Source organism: Mytilus edulis, chromosome 5 (genome assembly GCF_963676685.1).
Source record: "Mytilus edulis chromosome 5, xbMytEdul2.2, whole genome shotgun sequence".
Lineage (NCBI taxonomy): Eukaryota > Metazoa > Mollusca > Bivalvia > Mytilida > Mytilidae > Mytilus > Mytilus edulis.
The window spans coordinates 37,287,305-37,297,719 of NC_092348.1; positions in this window are offsets into that span (position 1 = coordinate 37,287,305).

Below are 10,415 nucleotides of genomic sequence, written 5' to 3' on the forward strand. Positions count from 1 at the left end.
ACATTATTTACTGATTATGTCACAGAATTCTGGGTTGAAGTATATCGCTTTCTATGGAACATCAAAATTATGATGAGACTCCAACATGCCAATCCAATGACACAAGTAAATCATACTTATAAAGTCTTCCCCATAATACAATATAAAATTACAATAATAGTATGACATAATGGACATGCATATAAGGCAAACAGTTTATAGAATAATACTAGCTTTCATACGTAAAAAAGAGAAAAAGAAAGTTTGAAAAGTCATATGATTCTGTGACGGTGACGTGTGTACTGATGATGACGATGGTGTTCCGTGCCAGTAACAATAACGCTCTATCGAGGCATAAGAAATCTGTTTGACCATTTTATGAAATTTTGAACATGTTTGAAAATTCGAATATTTTATTCATTCGAAAGTTTCAAGTGTCCGCAAATTTATAGTTTTGTATCTAAAACTATGGCAAGCCGTCCACGTCAAAACTATGTTTAAACCATTTTTCGAAAAATTTACACACTGAGAATTACAACAAAGCACACTGAGATTTAAAAACATCAAAACGCACATTGAGAATTGAGAATTACACACTGAGAATTGAAAATTACACACTGAGAATTAAAAATTAACACTGAGATTTCATAAAGACGCACTGAGATTTCAAAAATGAAAAACGCACACTGAGAATTGAAAATTACACACTGAGAATTGAAAATTACACACTGAGAATTGAAAATTACACACTGAGAATTGAAAATTACACACTGAGAATAAATAAACCGAAAACACACACTGAGAATTAGAAATTACTCACTGAGAATTTAAAATTACACACTGAGAATTTAAAATTACACACTGAGAATTTAAAATTACACACTGAGATTTGTGCGCACTTTTTATGCGCACATAACTTATTAGCATACTTAATCTGAATCTATTACAAGCTTAAAACAACAAGGGGACAAAACTCGTTAGTCCTTCGATTTGGTTTCAAATTATTAATAAAAAAAACTTTAGAAATACAAGAACAAGAAAAATACCCACTTACTCTTATTACAAAATATAACCAAATGGTGAAAAACTTTATTAAAATTATAAGAAAACATTGAAACAATCTGCAAAAGAATGCAGTGAAATTTTTACTCAAGTGTCTATTATAGCATATAAACGTAACAAAAATATAAAAGATTAACTAGCGAAATCAGGGAAACAGTTGGAAGACTTTGAAAAGGGACACATGTTTAATTACTGGTAGTAATGATCTGAATTATAGGCAACAAACTTATGAATATGAGCGATGTTAAGTCTTGAAATTTATTACGAATGTTGGTTGAAGGAATCGCATTTCATTATAATGACAAGAGTTCTTGAGATCAAGATATAAATCTATTGAATTATTCATCTCATGAATATTCATTAGTAATTTGCATATTAATCTCAGTGCGTATTTTTGAAATCTCAGTGTGTAATTAACAATTCTCAGTGTGTGTTTTTCAATTTATTTCATCTCAGTGTGTCTTTTTAAAATCTCAGTGTGTAATTTTGAATTCTCAGTGTGTGTTTTTTATTTTTTTAAATCTCAGTGTGTAATTTCGATTTCTCAGTGTGTTATTTTAGGTTTTTAATTCTCAGTGTGTATTTTTTTCGAAAAAAGGGTTTAAACATAGTTTTGACGAGAACGGCTTGCCATATAAAACAAAGTTTTCGGATAGCCAGTTAAGATTATTGAATAAGGATTTTCTACATGATGTGCATTTTGGACAAACAAAGAACATGAAGAAGTAATAGTAGACATCCTCAATATCTGACCCACAATGACAAGAAGGGTCGTTTATAATATTAGCTCTAAATAGATCATTGTTTAAAAAATGAAGGGGAACATCTCAATTGCGTAAAGATGATATTCAATTTCCTTGGGCCGTACAGATGAAACTTTTCAATTTTACATAACGGCCTATCGTTTTTTAATTCTTTCTGTTATGCATTACTACTCTCTGTTTTCTGTCGTGTAGATAGTCCTGAAACCAATTCAATAAGTTTCCGTCAATACCATAAGCTTTCATTTTACATATAAGGCCCTTATGCCAAACTTTGTCGAGGTTGAAGAGAAATCACGAAATACAAAACAAGTTATAGACTGAGGAAACACACGGAAAAAATATCACAAAAAATAAGCCAGTAGTGAGTACTCGTAGAATTTTTTCAATGGGATTATTATGGAGGAGAAAAAGACATATGAATATATTTGACTGTTTTAAAACTTCTTTAAATCTAACTTTTAATATGAAGCCATTTATAGGTACCAAGCCACTTTGACATGTTGTTTTTATAACAATTATTTGATCATTATTGATATCTATTGAATAAATTTTAGTACTTGTGTCTATATAAAAAAGAAGCTGTGGTATGATTGCCAATGAGACAACCGCCCACAAGAGACCAAAATGACACAGAAATTAACAACTACAGGTCACCGTACAGCCTTCAACAATGAGCAAAAGCCCATCCCACATAGTCGACTAATCCATTTTGCTTTAATTCAGCAAATAAAATATGTTTTAGCTAACTCAGTCTATACTTTAACAACTGGCATCTGTTGTAAATGAATAAGTGGACAATCGAAATAAAGAAGTTAAAATTCCAGCAATGGACACATCATGTAAGCAAAAATTTGACCATCGCCGGTACAACGCAAGTTTACCAATGTACACAACAAAATTCATGCCTTGGGTCTTTCCCCAATTGTAGTTCGCATAAACCATCAACCGCGCCAGTTCTGTTGAAGGTGTCTTTCCCTTGGCCCTACATCAGACAGCTCAAATTATTCAACAACAATCTTCATTTAAGAACATACTATAAACCTCTAGTACTAATCAAGGATACCAGCAAAAGGCTTATGTGTCTACTCACGCACACTTACCATCTACTATGAGTCAATAATATTTGGTTCAGAGCAGCACACCATTACCGAAACAATTGGCTGCAAGTGGATTCTATCAAGTTTCTCCAATGCTTAATGCAGTGCCTATACTTACGGTATCATCCCCGTCGAGTCAATGGCAAATCCTACATTTATGACTCCAATCATGACAACCTCGTCAGCTCCTGGAGCTCTAACAGGCTTCCCATAACAGCAAGCTGACTCCACTGACCGATCCAGAAAAGGGCAGAGGAAACCAAAGGAGTGTGGCAACACCTCTTCATCAGACACCTCATTGGAGAGAGATTCAGAATATACCCGATGGCAAGAAAATCTTGGTGCAAGGGAACGGAGCCGAAGCCCACAGCTCCCAAAAATGCAATCAAAGAGCAGATTTCGGGATACGATTGCCATTGTTTTCTTTGACACATGTATATATGTAGCTGGGTGATATTATTTTCAAAACTAATTCAACTGCACATGTAAAATGTAATTTACGTAATCTGAATAGTTACAAAATAGCCAATCCCGGTTAAAAGTGTATGAACAATGTAATTAGGCCTATTGTGTTTTATTTTTGTACTATCAATTCTAAGTTTACTTTCCACAGCAGTCACTGAGACTCAGATTGGAAGTATTTGATTGTAAGTATTTCACTTCGTATCTTATCACCTATCTTCCTACGTTAATTCTAGGAGAAACCCCATTCCTAACTCTTTAAATATTTAATTTCCTTTGGGTCAGTGATCATGTCTCCTTTCCGTACACATTCCTCGGTTTAAATTGCGATCGTTTTTAATATAATACGACGTTTATCGACAGAACGAGTTAATTTTTCTCAACGTGTTGTTTTGATTCAGAATTCACGGAAGTGACTTCCGGAAGGGAGACAACTCGAAACGATAATATGGAAGACTCCATTTCGCCTGAAAGGGTGTTGAAAGTAAACCTTTACGATGTGGACTACATTTATTTAAAATTTAAATGATACATATGATTTAAAATTATGCAACAACAATACCCCCAAAAGCAGACATACATAGAAAGGACACCATAAGTTATAACTTAATTAATTGAATAGGAAATCCAGAGCAACCATTTAGTACCCCTTGAAGTCAAGAAAACTATACGCATGCGCATAATTACCTAAACAAACCCTGTAGTAAGAACGTATATATTAAACCTAAATGGTTCTCTATTTTTTTTTTATGGAAGTACAATATCAAATATCAGTTTAATAACGGTGACATATATTAAGTAAAACTCCACTTCAGTTCTTATATGACAGAAATAGATTTATCGGAATTCAGAGAACTCTCGCATTTTTATCACAACTGGGGAATTTCCTCAATAAATATTTCTCCAGATCTATTTCATTGCTTACATGCATGTAGTTGCTTAGATTCAATATACTTCACTTTCAACATTTATTGTGGTTTTTAAAAAATGCAGAGTGACCATGCACCTTATACTTTCAGGCTAAACACATAATTATCAAAATATTTGTTACAAAATTAAATGTACAATGTATGTATGTACATAATGTACAGTTGGAATATATTTGCTCATTGTTAAAGGTCATACAGTGTATATGCACATGTAAATTTGTGTGTCATTATGGTCTCTCCTGGAGATTTGTCTCATTGCAAATTATGATTATTTAAAAAGCTTCAGCAAGACTTCGGCTTCAAATATTTGCATTTAACTATCTCAAGTGAAGAGTACATGAAGTATTGGAACACATTTTTACAGTGGTGGAACCTCTAGTATATGCCTCCCCCCCCCCCCCCCCCCCAAGAAAGAAAAATCAAGTTGCTTAGATGTTTCTTATAGAAATATGAATAGACAGAAAAAATATTAGTCACTTCACATAATTTAATTCTAAATTCCATTTGAAAATAAAATTGCTTAAAATTATTCCCCTAAAGACAACTTTTTTTCTCAAACAGTACATTTTTCACGCCTAAAATGACTATATGTGTACATTTGAGGGTATATTTATGTACATGTATCATCACTGATAAAATTGGGTCTTATTTTAAAGCAGGGTTTGACTCTTGAAAATGGGTCTGTAAATTGAAGTTTCAGTCAAATTCATGGTTTATTTTAAATTTCCCAATTTGATGAAAATGATGCATATTTTCTCAATAAAAAAGGGTAGAGGTAGTTTTGAAAATAGCCAACAATATAATATCACTGACTAACAGTTGAGTAAAAAAATAAAGGATCTACCAAGTTTCATCATCCAGAGTTATTTTTTTACAACTTTGTCCGTGTATTGCATATGTTATTGTTTATATGCTACATGTACATGTGTATGCTCTCCTGGGATCACAATTTGGTGAATAAAAATATTCTATTCTATTCATACCAAAGCAGAGTTCAAGTACCACACAAAATCTTGTTACACACTTATTTGAATGTGTGCAACTATTCCCAATGAAATATCCAAGATAAACTTTTCATAAGAGGGGACCAGCTCCTGTCATACTTCAGTGATTCCCTAGTATATATTCAACCAAACAAAACCCAATAATGGGATAAACGGGAAACCTATGTCCAACCCCATGCGACAAGTCATCTCACGAGACATACTCAGACGTGTATTGTTTTGAAAATATATAAATGCATGTATCAAATAAATTCATAATATTAATGGAACTTGAATGTAGCCCTCTCTGCAGCAGGCTAGAAAGTTTTAATATCAGGGAAAAAATTCTCGCTATAAAGCAAGTCGTGTGTCTTATACCTAGTGATGTAAATTTACAAAACTATTATGCTAGTACCGTATATACAATAATTTCTGCCTACACTACGAAACAAGAGATATTATACTTATGTTATCTTGAAAGGCTTTTCTTTTTTTTCCGTGACAAAAAAAATAATATAACCTTTTAGGGTTTTAAGACATTAGATAAAGATTACTTTCTTCACGTTAAAACTTTATAACTATTTGAACTACTCCATGGACCAGAAAACAATGCAGCATTTCACCTCCCTAATGTATGTTCAATGAGCTATATAGCGAAATCAGCATTTTTGCCAAGCTTGCGTTAATTGTCATAAGGGGAGTCTGTAAATGTACCTTAAAAAAATAACAAAGACTTGATATTATTGCAAAAATAGCACGAACGAACTCTCTTTTTAACACTAAATCTTGTCTTGGCAAACACCACAAAAAGGGCACAAAATTTCTAAATGGATATGCCGTTATATATAGAATAACCATACATTGTATCGAAATATCAATGTTATTTGTACAAGGTTTAGAAACAGGTAGAAAGCGAGGCTGTGCCGAGGATTTCTACCTGTTTCGAGCCAAGTACAAATAACAAATTGATATTTCCAGACAATGTATGGTTATTCTTTATATACTGCAACTCTTAAAATGTTCTAAATGAAGTATTTTGGGTAAAAAACATCATTTCTTAATTTGAAGCGGACGACGTTAAATTTCCGCGAGCCTGTATGTTTTATTGACGTCATAAATAAAACTCTACAGAAAACCCATTGTCAACGTCATAAACAAGGTGATATACGGTCATGGACTGTATATGACATATGAATATAGTCATTGCAATTTGACTGCTCAAATAGCACAGCTGCAGTATATATCATGGTTATGAATTGTTTCATGATCGAGTAACTTGAACATACATCGTCAAATTACTTGCGAAAAGAGACAAAAGACCTTCGTGTTTTACCAGCTTGCAAAATAAACTGCAATTTCTGCAGAACTCGAGTCTCAAATTTAAACATTTCTAGACAATTTAAAAAAAAATCATAAAGACCATAACGACCAAAGAAGGAACTCGCATCTAGTTCATGTCTTCCTACATGAACCTCCTTAAACCATTTTTAAGATGTTATTTTTCTTTGTGAGCATTCACTCTTCTAGCTTCAATCTCAATTTATGTAGACATGCCACGAGGTCTGTAAAAACTACCTCGTGGTTCAAGCAAAATTGGCTTTCAGACACCAAAATCTTCGAAATTATAGATGTTTGCACAGTGAATCTTGATACAATTGTAGAAAATATTCACACAAACTATAATTAACTACTCTCTTACCAATGAACACAAAAATCAGTGCTTAATTCAAGTAATTGTGTCCAAATTCTTCGTCCGTTAGTTTCACTGCAGGTGCTCGTCTTCTCATGATTGCAAGCTTCTGATTGACCCAGCTAATTTTTGATTGGTTATTTTCTACCGAAAGGCGTGGCCAATTCCCCGATACAAAAACTGCTAAATCTGATAAACTTTAAGTATATTTGAAAAATTGAGATCAAATATCTGTTTAATATTAAAAAAGACATCATACTGAACTACTTTTAACATCAACAGTGTATTTGTTATTAAGTTATTAACACATCTAATCTTCATACGCTCGGTCTGCCATTGTTGACGTCATGAATATTAATAAGGTAACAGGAGTTGTCTCCTCTTAGAAAAACTACGGGAAAAAATAGAGAAAACAGCATTAACCAACCTGCGGACGTGTTTCTAAATTTATAAAAAACACTAAATATAAATACTGCTTGATTCTGATTTTCTGTGTTGTTAAAAACACGCATATAAGTCAAGGGAAATATCAAACATGAAGATTATGAAAAGAACATTATAGGAAAGTTGTTTAAGTTCAATCCCTTTGTTTGTTTTTACCTTTTAAACCAAGACAATCATAAGAATCTGAGATGGTCCTTAATGTTTAGAATAAAACGGTTGACGTGAGGGCATTGTCCTGAGCCACTTGTATAAGTCAACAGATTGCTTGAAATCAATCGTATCTCAAAAACTCAATTGAAGGGGGTCCATGACTTGGGAGGCGTTCATTGGCCAATTTGAACGAACTGCCGGTAGATGACAATGGGCAAACAGGAAAAATGTGTGTAGGCCCCAGATTGCCAGACCGATGTTGGCTTTGAGTACGCTCGCAAGGTAAACACAGATGATGATTCCTGTAAAAAATGGAGATTTGGAGAACGTATCGCTACGTGGTTTAGGTTAACAGCTTGTTATTGGGAAGATATTATAAAGAATGACTTTCGACATTAATAGAGTGAACACACAAATACAATGGAATGTGTACAAAGAGCCAATAACCGACGATGTTATACTTAGGCTAGATATTTTGGACACATTAACTCCTATATGCACGTGTAGTAAATAAATAAAAAAAAAAAAAACTGTTATGAAACAGACACACATCTATCTATGATACTAGATACGAAATAAATACCCAAGGTCGGCCTCTGATGAGGGTTTACCTGGGAATACTCCCGAAAGAACCCGAAACATTGCATATTAAATTCTTAAGAATTAAGCAATAAAAAGTACGTAGTGTCAGGTCAGAAATATTGATACTTTACCATGAATAAGTGGGTTTATGGTCAATTTATAAAACTAAAAGAAAAAAAATCATGTCACATCTCCTTTAAAGGTGGACTTTCAGATTTCTGTTCAAAACTTACCATTCCATATTACGAAAAGTTTAAGGTGAAGAGAAAATAAGTGAAATGATAAATATATATATACTGTACACTTTGAGTGCAATGGCTTAAAACCACATAAATTCACGCCAGTGTAATGCAAAACCACAATCGAACTAACCTTATTTTAGATAACCAAACACATGACAAAAAACTAACGGCCTCATTTATAATACAACAATTTACGAAAATATGGCAGACATGAACCGACGACAACCACTGAACCACAGACTCCAGACTTTGGGCAGGCACACACAGATTGTGGCAGGATTAAACATGTTTAAACGCGCCAACCAACCCTCCATAACCTTGTTAAGTGGTACAGTTAACAGTATAACATAAAAACAAACTATAAAAATCAAAGGAAAAGGGCTTAACTCATCATGACCAGATCTATACAAAGCAGAAAACCTCTAACAAAAAGACAGACCAGACATGGTAGGTTATATATTTGTCCCTCACAACAACAAAAACACAAAGTACAGATATGATAGTACTCGCAAAGCCAATATATAAAAATCCAGTTTCTAAGACTAAGATATAAGTAAGAACACATCCAACATCAAATGGATTAAGCCTCGGTCACACCTTACCGGATAGCACGAACGAACGCCTAACGGATGAAAATAAAAGTTGTCCGTTGACAAAATTGTTATCCGTTGGTAGTCCGTTGATGTACTGACCGAATAAAACGGACGCGTAACGAATGCACAACGGACACACACCGGATATGCAACGTACGAGAAACGGAAACGTAACGGACAGAACGGATGTCGAACGTACATTCAACGAACTAGTACCGCATAAAATGGACACCTAACGGAAGCGTATCGGATAAACGGATGAACAAGATATACGGAAAAATTAAAGGCAACAATTATAATACATGTAAATCGCATAAATATTCAAAATGTTTTTGTGTAACTGGTTTTGGTATGTTCTTCAAAATGTCGTCAAAGGGCAGTTTCTGACCTGAATAAGAGCTGCTTGATTGTGAGGACGTGCCCTTACGCTAAGATCAATTATGAATAATAAGATTTTTTTTATTGGCATTTGTCCGTTTCAGATCCGTTCATCATCCGTTTTATCCATTATACGTCCGATAGAAGTCCGTTTTACATTTGTTCAACATCCGTTTTATCCGTTAGACGTCCGTTAGAAGTCCGTTGGTGAATTTATCTGCCAGACCCCCAACGGATGTATAACGGACACGTAACGGATACAAAACGGAAACGAAACGGACGAGTACCGTACAAAACGGACGCCTACCGGATGTTCAACTGACATTTCATCCGTTGGACTTCCGTTCAAAGTTTTGAACATGCTCAAAATTTTCCACCGGACAAAACGGACGTCGACGGATAAAACGTACGCTTAACGGACATGCAACGGATATGGACGAACGTCTATCGGATAAGAACGGACGTCTAACGGACATGGACGGATTGAAAAAAAAGTTATCCGTTAGGCATCCGTTCGAGCTATCCGTTAAAGTGTAACCGAGGCTTAAAAATTAAGTGTAATGATGTCATTAGTAATAGTCAGAAAAAAACATGACTTTGTACAATGCCAAGATACAGGTACCAAATGTATCGACAGATCTTAGTTCTGTGAAAGTGCATTACAATAAAGTTTAGTATGGTTCTAATTTATTGATAACAAAATCAATATTCATAACAAATATACCAAAATGATCTAATAACATAGTTGAATTGTTATATAACCTTTTAGAAAATGTTTGCATTCAAAGGATTGATAAATTTACTCGGATCGTATATAAATCTAAAAAACCAATCTTTGTATGAACTTATTTAGTAAAGATTTGAGTTATTTTTGGTATCGAAATCACGTATGTAATAATTTACATGTACCAGTGGGACAATGTATACAGATTACGCTAATTAGAGCTTTCTTACAAATTGACGAAAGGTACGAACGAACGTAAAGGGAGCACGCATTTCATTTCCACAATAACAGTTAAAAGAGTCTTTGTTTTATCCAGTAAAACAGCATTCTTTTCTA